Here is a 15,134-nt window from a genome sequence, read left to right on the forward strand (position 1 = left end):
CGTTTGTAGGTGACATGCAGCCTTAATGACCCTCGTTTGTAGGTGACATGCAGCCTTAATGACCCTCGTTTGTAGGTGACATGCAGCCTTAATGACCCTCGTTTGTAGGTGACATGCAGCCTTAATGACCCTCGTTTACAGTTGACATGCAGCCTTAATGACCCTCGTTTACAGGTAACATGCAGCCTTAATGACCCTCGTTTACAGTTGACATGCAGCCTTAATGACCCTCGTTTACAGGTAACATGCAGCCTTAATGACCCTCGTTTACAGTTGACATGCAGCCTTAATGACCCTCGTTTACAGGTGACATGCAGCCTTAATGACCCTCGTTTACAGGTGACATGCAGCCTTAATGACCCTTGTTTACAGTTGACATGCAGCCTTAATGACCCTCGTTTACAGGTAACATGCAGCCTTAATGACCCTCGTTTACAGTTGACATGCAGCCTTAATGACCCTCGTTTACAGTTGACATGCAGCCTTAATGACCCTCGTTTACAGGTAACATGCAGCCTTAATGACCCTCGTTTACAGTTGACATGCAGCCTTAATGACCCTCGTTTACAGTTGACATGCAGCCTTAATGACCCTCGTTTACAGTTGACATGCAGCCTTAATGACCCTCGTTTACAGGTAACATGCAGCCTTAATGACCCTCGTTTACAGTTGACATGCAGCCTTAATGACCCTCGTTTACAGGTGACATGCAGCCTTAATGACCCTCGTTTACAGGTGACATGCAGCCTTAATGATCCTTGTTTACAGTTGACATGCAGCCTTAATGACCCTCGTTTACAGGTAACATGCAGCCTTAATGACCCTCGTTTACAGTTGACATGCAGCCTTAATGACCCTCGTTTACAGTTGACATGCAGCCTTAATGACCCTCGTTTACAGGTAACATGCAGCCTTAATGACCCTCGTTTACAGTTGACATGCAGCCTTAATGACCCTCGTTTGTAGGTGACATGCAGCCTTAATGACCCTCGTTTACAGGTGACATGCAGCCTTAATGACCCTCGTTTACAGATGACATGCAGCCTTAATGACCCTCGTTTGTTGGTGACATGCAGCCTTAATGACCCTCGTTTGTAGGTGACATGCAGCCTTAATGACCCTTATTTGTATGTGACATGCAGCCTTAATGACCCTCGTTTGTAGGTGACATGCAGCCTTAATGACCCTCGTTTGTAGGTGACATGCAGCCTTAATGACCCTCGTTTGTAGGTGACATGCAGCCTTAGTGACCCTCGTTTGTAGGTGACATGCAGCCTTAATGACCCTCGTTTGTAGGTGACATGCAGCCTTAATGACCCTTGTTTACAGGTGACATGCAGCCTTAATGACCCTCGTTTACAGATGACATGCAGCCTTAATGATCCTCGTTTACAGATGACATGCAGCCTTAATGACCCTCGTTTACAGATGACATGCAGCCGTAATCGCCCACATGTAAAGGTGACATGCAGACTTAATGACCCTCGTGTAGCCGATAGACTTTACACCCGGTCAAGTCAAGCTACCTGACAGCCTCGTGTTGATCCACAGCGCCTCGGCCAGACTTAATTACCATCCACATAATTAGTCATAACATGAGGCTCACTTCTAGCAGGAAACACCAGCTCTTCTAGATAAAGAAAGTTGCAAACGAGTTTGTGGGAGACGTGTAATAACCGGCATGTTCCCAATGGGTAGTAGGTGCTGGTGTACTGCCGTGGGTGCTGGTGTACTGCCGTGGGTGCTGGTGTACTGCCGTGGGTGCTGGTGTACTGCCGTGGGTGCTGGTGTACTGCCTTGGGTGCTGATGTACTGTCGTGGGTGCTGATGTACTGCCGTGGGTACTGGTGTACTGCCGTGGGTACTGGTGTACTGCCGTGGGTACTGATGTACTGCCGTGGGTACTGGTGTACTGCCGTGGGTGCTGGTGTACTGTCGTGGGTGCTGGTGTACTGACGTGGGTGTAGGTGTACTGCCGTGGGTGCTGGTGTACTGCCATGGGTGCTGGTGTACTGCCGTGGGTGCTGATGTACTTCAGTGGGTGCTGGTATACTGCCGTGGGTGCTGGTGTACTGACGTGGGTGTAGGTGTACTGCCATGGGTGCTGGTGTACTGACGTGGGTGTAGGTGTATTGCCGTGGGTGCTGGTGTACTGCCGTGGGTGCTGGTATACTGCCGTGGGTGCTGGTGTACTGCAGTGGGTGCTGGTGTACTGTCGTGGGTGCTGATGTACTGTCGTGGGTGCTGATGTACTGTCTCGGGTGCTGGTGTACTGCCGTGGGTGCTGATGTACTGTCGTGGGTGCTGATGTACTGTCGTGGGTGCTGGTGTACTGCCGTGGGTGCTGATGTACTGTCGTGGGTGCTGATGTACTGCCGTGGGTGCTGATGTACTGCCGTGGGTGCTGGTGTACTGCCGTGGGTGCTGATGTACTGTCGTGGGTGCTGGTGCACTGCCGTGGGTGCTGGTGTACTGCCGTGGGTGCTGATGTACTGTCGTGGGTGCTGATGTACTGCCGTGGGTGCTGGTGTACTGCCGTGGGTGCTGATGTACTGTCGTGCGTGCTGGTGTACTGCCGTGGGTGCTGGTGTACTGCCGTGGGTGCTGATGTACTGCCGTGGGTGCTGGTGTACTGTCGTGGGTGCTGGTGTACTGCCGTGGGTGCTGGTGTACTGCCGTGGGTGCTGGTGTACTGCCGTGGGTGCTGATGTACTGTCGTGGGTGCTGGTGTAAAGCCGTGGGTGCTGATGTACTGCCATGGGTGTAGGTGTACTGCCGTGGGTGCTGGTGTATTGCCGTGGGTGCTGGTGTACTGCCGTGGGTGCTGGTGTACTGCCGTTGGTGGGTGTTGTACTGCCGTGGGTGCTGGTGTACTGCCGTGGGTGCTGGTGTACTGACGTAGGTTCTGGTGTACTGACGTAGGTGCTGGTGTACTGCCGTGGGTGCTGGTGTACTGCCGTGGGTTCTGGTATACTGCCGTGGGTGCTGGTGTACTGCCGTTGGTGCTGGTGTACTGCCGTTGGTGGGTGTTGTACTGCCGTGGGTGCTGGTATTCTGCCGTGGGTGCTGGTGTACTGACGTAGGTGCTGGTGTACTGACGTAGGTGCTGGTGTACTGACGTAGGTGCTGGTGTACTGTCGTGGGTGCTGGTGTACTGCCGTGGGTGCTGGTGTACTGACGTAGGTGCTGGTGTACTCACGTAAGTGCTAGTGTACTGAGGTAAGTGCTAGTGTACTGAGGTAAGTGTTAGTGTACTGAGGTAAGTGCTAGTGTACTGAGGTAAGTGCTAGTGTACTGAGGTAAGTGCTAGTGTACTGAGGTAAGTGCTAGTGTACTGAGGTAAGTGCTAGTGTACTGAGGTAAGTGCTAGTGTACTTAGGTAAGTGCTGGTGTACTGACGTAGGTTCTGGTGTACTGACGTAGGTGCTGGTGTACTGCCGTGGGTTCTGGTATACTGCCGTGGGTGCTGGTGTACTGCCGTTGGTGCTGGTGTACTGCCGTTGGTGGGTGTTGTACTGCCGTGGGTGCTGGTATTCTGCCGTGGGTGCTGGTGTACTGACGTAGGTGCTGGTGTACTGACGTAGGTGCTGGTGTACTGACGTAGGTGCTGGTGTACTGTCGTGGGTGCTGGTGTACTGCCGTGTGTGCTGGTGTACTGACGTAGGTGCTGGTGTACTGACGTAGGTGCTGGTGTACTGACGTAGGTGCTGGTGTACTGACGTAGGTGCTGGTGTACTGACGTAGGTGCTGGTGTACTGACGTAGGTGCTGTTGTACTGACGTAGGTGCTGGTGTACTGACGTAGGTGCTGGTGTACTGACGTAGGTGCTGTTGTACTGACGTAGGTGCTGGTGTACTGACGTAGGTGCTGGTGTACTGACGTAGGTGCTGGTGTACTGACGTAGGTGCTGGTGTACTGACGTAGGTGCTGGTGTACTGACGTAGGTGCTGGTGTACTGACGTAGGTGCTGTTGTACTGACGTAGGTGCTGGTGTACTGACGTAGGTGCTGGTGTACTGACGTAGGTGCTGTTGTACTGACGTAGGTGCTGGTGTACTGACGTAGGTGCTGGTGTACTGACGTAGGTGCTGGTGTACTGACGTAGGTGCTGGTGTACTGACGTAGGTGCTGGTGTACTGACGTAGGTGCTGGTGTACTGACGTAGGTGCTGGTGTACTGACGTAGGTGCTGGTGTACTGACGTAGGTGCTGGTGTACTGACGTAGGTGCTGGTGTACTGACGTAGGTGCTGGTGTACTGACGTAGGTGCTGGTGTACTGACGTAGGTGCTGGTGTACTGACGTAGGTGCTGGTGTACTGCCGTGGGTGCTGGTGTACTGCCGTGGGTGCTGGTGTACTGCCGTGGGTGCTGGTGTACTGCCGTGGGTTCTGGTATACTGCCGTTGGTGCTGGTGTACTGCCGTTGGTGCTGGTGTACTGCCGTTGGTGGGTGTTGTACTGCCGTGGGTGCTGGTGTACTGCCGTGGGTTCTGGTATACTGCCGTTGGTGCTGGTGTACTGACGTAGGTGCTGTTGTACTGACGTAGGAGCTGGTGTACTGACGTAGGTGCTGGTGTACTGACGTAGGTGCTGGTGTACTGACGTAGGTGCTGGTGTACTGACGTAGGTGCTGGTGTACTGACGTAGGTGCTGGTGTACTGACGTAGGTGCTGGTGTACTGACGTAGGTGCTGGTGTACTGACGTAGGTGCTGGTGTACTGACGTAGGTGCTGGTGTACTGACGTAGGTGTAGGTGAACTAACCTTGTCTGGCCTTCCAGGAGGAGAATAACCTTGATGTTAGGGAAGTACTCTTGATCACAGGTGACTGGAGCAGAGTGCCTTTATAGAAGAGACTCCTCTATATAGAGCAGACTCTTTTATATAGAGCAGTCTTTTCCATATAAAGCAGTCTTCTATATAGAGCAGACTCTGCTTCTAACGTTCATTTTGGAGGCTGTGTTAGGCAGTGTTTACCTTGGCAGGTGTCAGCTGATGGTGTCAGCTGATGGTGCCAGCTGAAGAGCAAGCTTCTGCCATTAAGGGAATAAGAGTGCCACTGTGCAAATATTACCCCTCGTGGCACTCCCAAACCCTCTTAAAATAATTAGCAAACATTAGTGGAAATTAAGGGAGTGTAATAGCTCTATGCTTTTCTCTCTCTCTGTCTCTCTCTCTGTCTCTCTCTCTGTCTGTCTGTCTCTCTCTCTATCTATCTATCTATCTATCTCTGCCTCCCAGGATGGTCGAGTTAAAAAAAACTTTATATTAAATTATCACTTTTTTTTCCCTACATACAATATTGGCAGGGAATTTATATCCTTCCTAGAATATCAATATATGCAAATTTTCCCCTCATGAGCGGGCAAGTTTTTTCCCTGTTCCTTCACTGGATTATTTTCAGTCTGCTGGTGGATACCAGGTGTGTGGTGCAGGTTCCAGGTGGTCTTATTTGTAGGTGGTCCAGTTTGTAGGTGCTCTAGTGTCTGAGTGGTCCAGTGTCTGAGTGGTCCAGTGTCTGAGAGGTCCAGTTTCTGGGTGGTCCAGTTTCTGAGTGGTTCAGTGTCTGAGTGGTCCAGTGTCTGAGTGGTCCAGTGTCTGAGTGGTCCAGTGTCTGAGTGGTCCAGTGTCTGAGAGGTCCAGTTTCTGGGTGGTCCAGTTTCTGAGTGGTTCAGTGTCTGAGTGGTCCAGTGTCTGAGTGGTCCAGTGTCTGAGAGGTCCAGTTTCTGGGTGGTCCAGTTTCTGAGTGGTTCAGTGTCTGAGTGGTCCAGTGTCTGAGTGGTCCAGTGTCTGAGTGGTCCAGTGTCTGAGTGGTCCAGTGTCTGAGTGGTCCAGTGTCTGAGTGGTCCAGTGTCTGAGTGGTTCAGTGTCTGAGTGGTCCAGTGTCTGAGTGGTCCAGTGTCTGTGTTGTCCAGTGTCTGAGTGGTCCAGTTTCTTTGTGGTCCAGTTTCTGAGTGATCCAGTTTCTAGGTGGTCCAGTGTCTGGTCCAGTTTCTGAGTGGTTCAGTGTCTGAGTGGTTCAGTGTCTGAGTGGTTCAGTGTCTGAGTGGTCCAGTGTCTGAGTGGTCCAGTGTCTGAGTGGTCCAGTGTTTGAGTGGTCCAGTTTCTGAGTGGTCCAATTACTGAGTGGTCCAATTTCTGAGTGGTCCAATTTCTGAATGGTCCAGTATCTGAGTGGTCCAGTATCTGAGTGGTCCAGTATCTGAGTGGTCCAGTATCTGAGTGGTCCAATTTCTGAGTGGTCCAGTTTCTGAGTGGCCCAATTTCTGAGTGGTCCATTATCTGAGTGGTCCAGTATCTGAGTGGTCCAGTATCTGAGTGGTCCAGTATCTGAGTGGTCCAGTATCTGAGTGGTCCAGTATCTGAGTGGTCCAGTATCTGAGTGGTCCAACTAACTGGCCAACTATATGAGTACCTTTGAGCGCCAGCAAAGGGCTTTTCGTCCAAGGAATAAGCACTCCCTCCCCTTCCTCGGATCAAACCTCATTGCCCTTCGTGATTTTACAAGCGAGTCTACGAGCCTAATATATTCCATTTTTTTAGACCTAGAGACGAAATTTTCGATTTTTTTTTCACTCTGACCCACTAATATACTAATTTAAAACCCACGTGTGGATAAGCAGGTGCGGGTAGTGGGTACTCTATACCCGCTTCAGGCTTAAGCTCTTTTTGTTCCACTCATATATATAGAGCTTAAAAATCCCCATTTAGAGCTTTTCTCGGGTCTCTTTTTACGTTTGGATCCGAATTCCGAAGCTCTAAGGAGAGGGATGACGGAACAACGTTTCGCTCTGCGTAGAGCTTTATCAAGTGTATGGTTTGATGAATCTTCTACACAGAGAGAAGCATAATGTGATGAAGCTCCACACTAAGCGAAGAGTGACTTGGTAAAGCTCTACAAGGAGTGGAAGGTAACTTGATAAAGCTCTACAAGGAGTGAAAGGTAACTTGATAAAGCTCTACAAGGAGTGGAAGGTAACTTGATAAAGCTCTACAAGGAGTGAAATGTAACTTGATAAAGTTCTACAAGGAGTGGAAGGTAACTTGATAAAGCTCTACAAGGAGTGAAAGGTAACTTGATAAAGCTCTACAAGGAGTGAAAGGTAACTTGATAAAGCTCCACAAGGAGTGAAATGTAATTTGTTAAAGCTCTACAAGGGTTGAAAGGTGACTTGATAAAGCTCTACGAGGAGTGAAATGTAACTTGATAAAGCTCTACAAGGAGTGGAAGGTAACTTGATAAAGCTCTACAAGGAGTGGAAGGTAACTTGATAAAGCTCTACAAGGAGTGAAATGTAACTTGATAAAGCTCTACAAGGAGTGAAAGGTGACTTGATAAAGCTCTACAAGGAGTGAAATGTAACTTGATAAAGCTCTACAAGGAGTGGAAGGTAACTTGATAAAGCTCTACAAGGAGTGAAATGTAACTTGATAAAGCTCTACAAGGAGTGAATGGTGACTTGATAAAGCTCTACAAGGAGTGAAAGGTAACTTGATAAAGCTCTACAAGGAGTGAAATGTAACTTGATAAATCTCTACAAGGAGTGAAAGGTAACTTGATAAAGCTCTACAAGGAGTGAAATGTAACTTGATAAAGCTCTACAAGGAGTGAAATGTAACTTGATAAAGCTCTACAAGGAGTGAAAGGTAACTTGATAAAGCTCTACAAGGAGTGAAATGTAACTTGATAAAGCTCTACAAGGAGTGAAATGTAACTTGATAAAGCTCTACAAGGAGTGAAATGTAACTTGATAAAGCTCTACAAGGAGTGAAATGTAACTTGATAAAGCTCTACAAGGAGTGAAAGGTAACTTGATAAAGCTCTACAATGAGTGAAATGTAACTTGATAAAGCTCTACAAGGAGTGAAAGGTGACTTGATAAAGCTCTACAAGGAGTGAAAGGTAACTTGATAAAGCTCTACAAGGAGTGAAAGGTAACTTGATAAAGCTCTACAAGGAGTGAAAGGTAACTTGATAAAGCTCTACAAGGAGTGAAAGGTAACTTGATAAAGCTCTACTAGGAGTGAAAGGTAACTTGATAAAGCTCTACAAGGAGTGAAAGGTAACTTGATAAAGCTCTACAAGGAGTGAAAGGTAACTTGATAAAGCTCTACAAGGAGTGAAAGGTAACTTGATAAAGCTCTACAAGGAGTGAAAGGTAACTTGATAAAGCTCTACAAGGAGTGAAAGGTAACTTGATAAAGCTCTACAAGGAGTGAAAGGTAACTTGATAAAGCTCTACAAGGAGTGAAAGGTAACTTGATAAAGCTCTACAAGAAGTGAAAGGTAACTTGATAAAGCTCCACAAGGAGTGAAATGTAACTTGATAAAGCTCTACAGGGAGTGGAACGTAACTTGATAAAGCTCTACAAGGAGTGAAAGGTAACTTGATAAAGCTCCACAAGGAGTGAAATGTAACTTGATAAAGCTCTACAAGGAGTGAAAGGTGACTTGATAAAGCTCTACAAGGAGTGAAATGTAACTTGATAAAGCTCTACAAGGAGTGAAAGGTAACTTGATAAAGATCTACAAGAAGTGAAAGGTAACTTGATAAAGCTCCACAAGGAGTGAAATGTAACTTGATAAAGCTCTACAAGGAGTGGAAGGTAACTTGATAAAGCTCTACAAGGAGTGAAAGGTAACTTGATAAAGCTCCACAAGGAGTGAAATGTAACTTGATAAAGCTCTACAAGGAGTGAAAGGTGACTTGATAAAGCTCTACAAGGAGTGAAATGTAACTTGATAAAGCTCTACAAGGAGTGGAAGGTAACTTGATAAAGCTCTACAAGGAGTGGAAGGTAACTTGATAAAGCTCTACGAGGAGTGAAAGGTGACTTGATAAAGCTCTACAAGGAGTGAAAGGTGACTTGATAAAGCTCTACAAGGAGTGAAATGTAACTTGATAAAGCTCTACAAGGAGTGAAAGGTGACTTGATAAAGCTCTACAAGGAGTGAAAGGTAACTTGATAAAGCTCCACACAGCGTGAAAGGAGGCTCGATAAGGCTCCACACAGGGCGAAACGTCGTGAACATGTGTCGCTTCATCAAGTACGCGCTGTTTTAGTGACATCAGAATTTGCATTTTTTCCACGAAACGGTATTAAACCCATTTTTTCACAGGCCTATTAATTTCTTTGGCAGATTAAATTCACAGGTCCTGATTTGCATACCAGGACCCTCCTTACCTGCAGGTCCTTGTGTGTTTCCACCCTTGATTCGTACACAGGGGCTGTGACTCGACCCCTGCAGCCCCAAATAGGTGAGTACGTGGATGATACACAATAGACCGAACTCTGGATAGAAGTTGATGTTCTTATCGGCAGATAGGCCTACTCTGTTTTGACTTGAAGATTCTCTGCTATATGTTCAGTTTATGGATAGTTCAGTATCTGAGTGGTTCAGTATCTGAGTGGTTCAGTATCTGAGTGGTTCAGTATCTGAGTGGTTCAGTATCTGAGTGGTTCAGTATCTGAGTGGTTCAGTTTCTGAGTGGTTCAGTTTCTGAGTAGTTCATTATTTGCATGGTTCAGTTTATGGGTGGTTCAGTTTCTGAATGGTTCAGATTCTGAGTGGTTCAATTTCTGAGTGGTTCAGTTTATGGGTGGTTCGGTATTTGAGTGGTTCAGTTTATGGGTGGTTCGGTTTATGGGTGGTTCAGTTTATGGGTGGTTCAGTTTATGGGTGGTTCAGTTTATGGGTGGTTTAGTTTCTGAGTGGTTCAATTTCTGAGTGGTTCAATTTCTGAGTGGTTCAACAATCTACCTCTTTGGTTCACATAACAACGAAAAGTGGAAGTGTATATTTCGGTTTCACATTAAGACCCTTTTCTGCAAACTAAAGAATAAAGTGTACATAAAAAAAAACTTTATATAAACAAGGGTCACGTGACCATAGTCTGGAGAAGGAACAGGTGACCTCGGGGTTAAATTAGGGATAGAATCAGGTATCTCCTGGCCTTGTGAATGTTGAAATTGAGCCGTAATGCAATCATAGCCAGCTGTGGACAACACATTCCGAGCGCAGGTTGAAACAATTGCAAAGGCTTCTCTTAATCTCGTGTGGAGTTTGCAGTGCAATGTGCCACAGCTATGGGATCCAGGTTTGACCCAAATCACTTAATACCTGAGTGTGAAGCCATGCATTCCAGATCAGGCTGGCGGGTACACACTGCCCTGCTGGAAGGGACGCTGCTGGAAATTATAACGGAGAGAAGTCGTAGTCTGCAGGGGTGATTGTGATGGTGGTAGTTATGGTGGTGGTGATGGTGGTTGTTTTGGTGGTGGTGATAGTGGTAGTTTTAGTGGTGGTGGTGGTGATGGTGGTAATTTTGGTGCTGGCGATGGTGGTAGTGCTGAAATACGCTCATTTGACTTCTAAACGCATCAGCAAACTCTAAAACAAATATCATTACTAAGAGAAATACTGAAGCAATGTACAGTGGTAGCCTTAAGAAGAACGTAGCTTTATATTATTAGTGGCATACACTGTGCGATGTGGTATATAATACCGACCAGTTGGTGAAGACATGCGCAAGACAGAGGAATTTTTACTGCTACATTGCTTTATTATTATACTCGCTTCTGTTCGAGTAAATATCTCCGCTGCGCAACAGGTGAAACGTTCTGGCAGTCAAGATACCTAAGTATACACAGGAGGCTGAGCTCTGTGTGTATTGCTTCTGATATTCCTTCTCGGGATAGGTATCACTACCAGCTTTTTCCTCTCCCTTCTGAGCGAAGAATGAGATACTCGATCTCTGCGTATGTTGAAGTCATTGAGGCCATCAAAGAGGTAGACAGCACTGTTAATGTCGAGTTTATGACCTTGTAGCAACAAGTTCATGGTGTTAAATATTGAAGTTACTGCAACAGAGAGTGAAAGTATAAGTTCAGGTGCTCACCACGGCTCTTGCTTCCGAGCGACACTCTGGCTTTCGATCTGTGTCCCCTCTGAGTTCCTCCAGTGCATTCTTTATCGCTAAACAGCCCAAGCGGTTTGCTTTTGTAGTGTCTGCATGCACCATCCACATCCATCTCGTGATACAGCGCCGTTTGATAACTGAAGTGTTTGACAAAGAATGAGTGAGCATCGGCGGCTCGACTTTAAAAACAGATATGCATCTTTTACACACGTTAGAAGAAATAACAAACTTGATTTAGCAAGTGTCCAGCAAATGGGGTATAAATTGCCACTGCTTTTTGCACACAGATTATTGCCCGCATTCACTCGTAAAGCATCACTCATACTGGAGGCCTTGCCTCACGACTGACTACGACAATATGCGGTGTTGATATTCAACTGCTCTGGAAGTTAGTTTAATATATTATGCACCCCATACCCGTCCTGTGGGCGGTAGTCAAAAGATTACAGAGGTACATAATGGGTCCAGGAACCCATTATGATTTTCAATCGGAAGAAACCGAATAGGTACACAGACCGGGCAGGAGAAAAATACCGTAGGAATACTGTGTTAATTCGACTGAGATTGACTAGTACTTCACAATCTTGACTTCTGTTACAGTTTTGTCGTGACATTGCTTTTTTTTGGCTGGAAGGCTGATAGCTATAACAGATGGTAGATGAAAGATATGCAACCTGACCTTAACCAGCATTCACGTACGTTGTACTGCGAAATGGCTTCCAGTATTGGCGACAGAGACAAGACAACATTGAAGACCATGTATGAAATATATTACACAACACTGGGCTTTCTCAAGTACTTGATAAAGCCCAGTGTTGGGTGAAATACTGCATATATCATTATTTTTTTTTTTTTTCATATACATAAAAGAGGTCAGTGTTGAGTGAAACGTTGTTCAATAAATAACAAAAAGGCACAATACAATTTGTGTAACGTTATTCAAATAAAGGCCTTCACTGCTGTCTTGTCTTTCTAACCGATTGTCGACAGCTTGTGAATGTCTCTAGTATTTGTTTAGTCTTTCAGTACTCCCAAGAATATTTTCCCTACGTTTGATGAACCGATGGTCTCATTACTTGCCACAAAATTCCAGGCCCCAGGTTGCTAGCAGCTAAATCACGACCACAGTTGTCTGGAAGTACATTCAGTTTGCTTCACAAACTCACTGTGTGAGTGCACCAGCATCACTCAGACGATTTCCAAGTGATGTTCACTGATCTCATAACGGAAAACAGATCTCTTGATATGTTTACGATGAGAGAAACTTCTACAAAACTACCCACTGGAAGACTTGGAGAGAAGGAATCAGGCGAAATAGAACAGAGAGTGCATGACTGGGTAATGCATAGCCAGTTACGAAGGGTTTGTTTTGTCGTAAGATTTTGAAGACAGGTAAACAGTGATCATGTGCACTATCGTCTTATCTCACCATTAATACTCACCGAGGCATCAAAAGCTCCGCTGAAGATTCCGGCAAGTTGAAGGAACTCTTAGCAATGAAGAATCAGCAAGATTCTTCCTTGTTATTGACAACACATAAACACTTGGAACACTTTATAGTAGGGTACCATTTCGGCTTTTGGGATCGTGTTCACTCCAGACATGAAAGTGAAACACAGAATTCTTCCTTGATGTCTTCCGAGACCACAATTTCCAAGGTCACCTGGATCTCCGGGAAGTATAGAGATGGATGACTCCTGGCCTTCCTGAGGTCCCTCACAATCCCAGCAGCAGCAGCAGCAGTATCCCGGGGCACCAGGCTTGTGTGTTCATCTTCAGCAGAGGCGGAGGCAGCGATGGTGACACCAGCTGGAGGAGGAGACGGAGAACAACATCGCCCTCACATGAGGGCGGTGTGTGAAACACCTTCAACCGAGTTCAAGCTTCACTCCTTGTCGCCTTTCCTCCCTCCTTGCTTTATTTGCTCCATCTTCAAACTTTACCATCATTTCTCAGTAATTTCTGACGCTTGTAGTTATTTTATGATATAGAACAAAGAGAGAGAGAGAGAGAGAGAGAGAGAGAGAGAGAGAGAGATCATATCTCACCTTCGAAAGGGCAATTCAGGTCTAGGAGCAGAGCCAAATGGGGGGATGGGGAAGAAGAGAAGAAATATGGAGTTAAACCTGGAGAGACACATGACACAGCAACCATCCCCAGAGGACACACTCGGGGGGGGGGAAGACACATGACACATCAACCATCCGCAAAGGATACACTTAGGGGGGAAGACACATGATACATCAACCATCCCCAAAGGAACACACTCAGGGGGGAAGACACATGATACATCAACCATCCCCAAAGGAACACACTCAGGGGGGAAGACACATGACACAGCTACCATCCCAAGAGAACACATTAGAGAGTAATTAATTCCCCCAGATGTGCATTACGAGCCCAGAACAGCGCCGTCAACACCTGAGAAATGCAGGTGTTAAATGGTGTGTATAAGACAGGTGTTTACGTGTCCAAACACCTGCCACAGAGCACGACAGGTGCCACACCTCTGTAATAAACAGCTGTGTGTGTGTGTGTGTGTGTGTGTGTGCTCTCAGAACTTCAGAGGAATTTCTATCCACGAGTGGTTTTTGATCCAAGAAATTGGAGCTTCCCCTCTCTACTTCCTGGGATCAAACCTTTCTATTCCACAGGCGGTGTCACTTGTTATATTTATTGTGGACATACTCAAGGTGGTAAACCCTGCCGTGAGGAACAACTAGTTGCTGGTGTATCCTAGAGGGATAAACGGGATACCTTGATGACAAGAAGAACCCATTTCAACCAAGCTAAGGATACCATATCTTGAAGGTATACAGGAGGGATACCACCTCATCATAGTATACAGGAGGGATACCATTTCATCATGGTATACAGGAGGGATACCACTTCATCATGGTATACAGGAGGGATACCACCTCATAATGGGATACAGGAGGGGATACCACTTCATCATGGTATACAGGAGGGATATCACCTCATCATTGTATACAGGAGGGATATCACTTCATCACGGTATTCAGGAGGGACACCACCTCATTATGGTATACAGGAGGGATATTACTACTTCATCATGGTATACAGGAGGGATACCACCTCATCATGGTATACAGGAGGGATACCACTTCATCATGGTATACAGGAGGGATACCACTTCATCATGGTATACAGGAGAGATACCACCTCATCATGGTATACAGGAGAACCTGCTACAACATCCCTCCGGTTTTATTCTCATACCCAAACATAATGTCGCATCTTATTGTGGCAACGTTTACATAAGAACAGGAGCTTTGTAAAGCCCTTACAAAGCTCATGGAGAGCGAAACGTTGCCACAATAAAATACGACGTTAGTTGCACTTGTCCTATTACCCAACACCATTACATTTACTGAGATCTGGCACATGGGAGGACATAGGAGAGACACATAGAAGAGGCACATAGGAGAGGCACATAGGAGAGGCACATAGTGGAGGACTTGGTTGTACACACAGGCCATTTACTGAGAACTTTTTACTTTTAAAAAGCTAATAAGGCGCAATACCGTGACTGGAACAATACATAAATAACCCACACACAGGCTTTTTTCTATGTGCGGGTTATTTGTGTATTTACTTTTATCTAAGAGTTATGGTGTGTTATCTACCGTATTTTCCGGCGTATAAGGCGCAATAACGTATGAAACGTATAAGACGACGTTTAGCAGTGACGTAACGTTAGTAAACAACTGCTAAGACGTAAAGCAAAGCCTACCCTTAACTATGATTTTGGGCATATAAGGCGCAGGCTGATTTTCCAAGAATTTTTTGTGGGGAAAAGTGCGCCTTATATGCCGGAAAATATGGTAGGTGTTCAAGCCAAGGTAAGAAAAGCCAATACACTAGGGAGACAGGACTTAGTTTGCACACACGAGTACTAGACCACAAGAAACCATTAAATTTGGCTTAATTTTCTCTCTCAAATCATTCTGCTATTTATATGATTATTGTAAACAGGAAAGCTTAAACCTATTTCAACGTATAGAAATCAGTTCTTGATTAAAGTAATTGGAGTTATCTTCCTCTTTCTTGGATCGTAACTCATGTGCCTTTCATTCTCCATGCGAAATGTTAAAATCAAGATCAAAATATTTAGAGAGAGGAGGCGGTCGAACACCATCACATCAAACGTGATAACAGGCTGATAACCTCTCTATGGCGACGATAACTTCAAAT

The 15,134-nt window shown here is 46.0% G+C and overlaps 1 protein-coding gene across 1 annotated transcript in view; it reads left to right on the top strand.

Moving 5' to 3' along the window:
* Nucleotides 1–15,134, top strand: part of LOC128696555 (galactosylceramide sulfotransferase) — a 371,235-nt gene that overhangs the window by 163,493 nt on the left and 192,608 nt on the right. The window lies entirely within an intron of this gene.

Source organism: Cherax quadricarinatus, chromosome 47 (assembly GCF_038502225.1).
Source record: "Cherax quadricarinatus isolate ZL_2023a chromosome 47, ASM3850222v1, whole genome shotgun sequence".
Taxonomy (NCBI): domain Eukaryota; kingdom Metazoa; phylum Arthropoda; class Malacostraca; order Decapoda; family Parastacidae; genus Cherax; species Cherax quadricarinatus.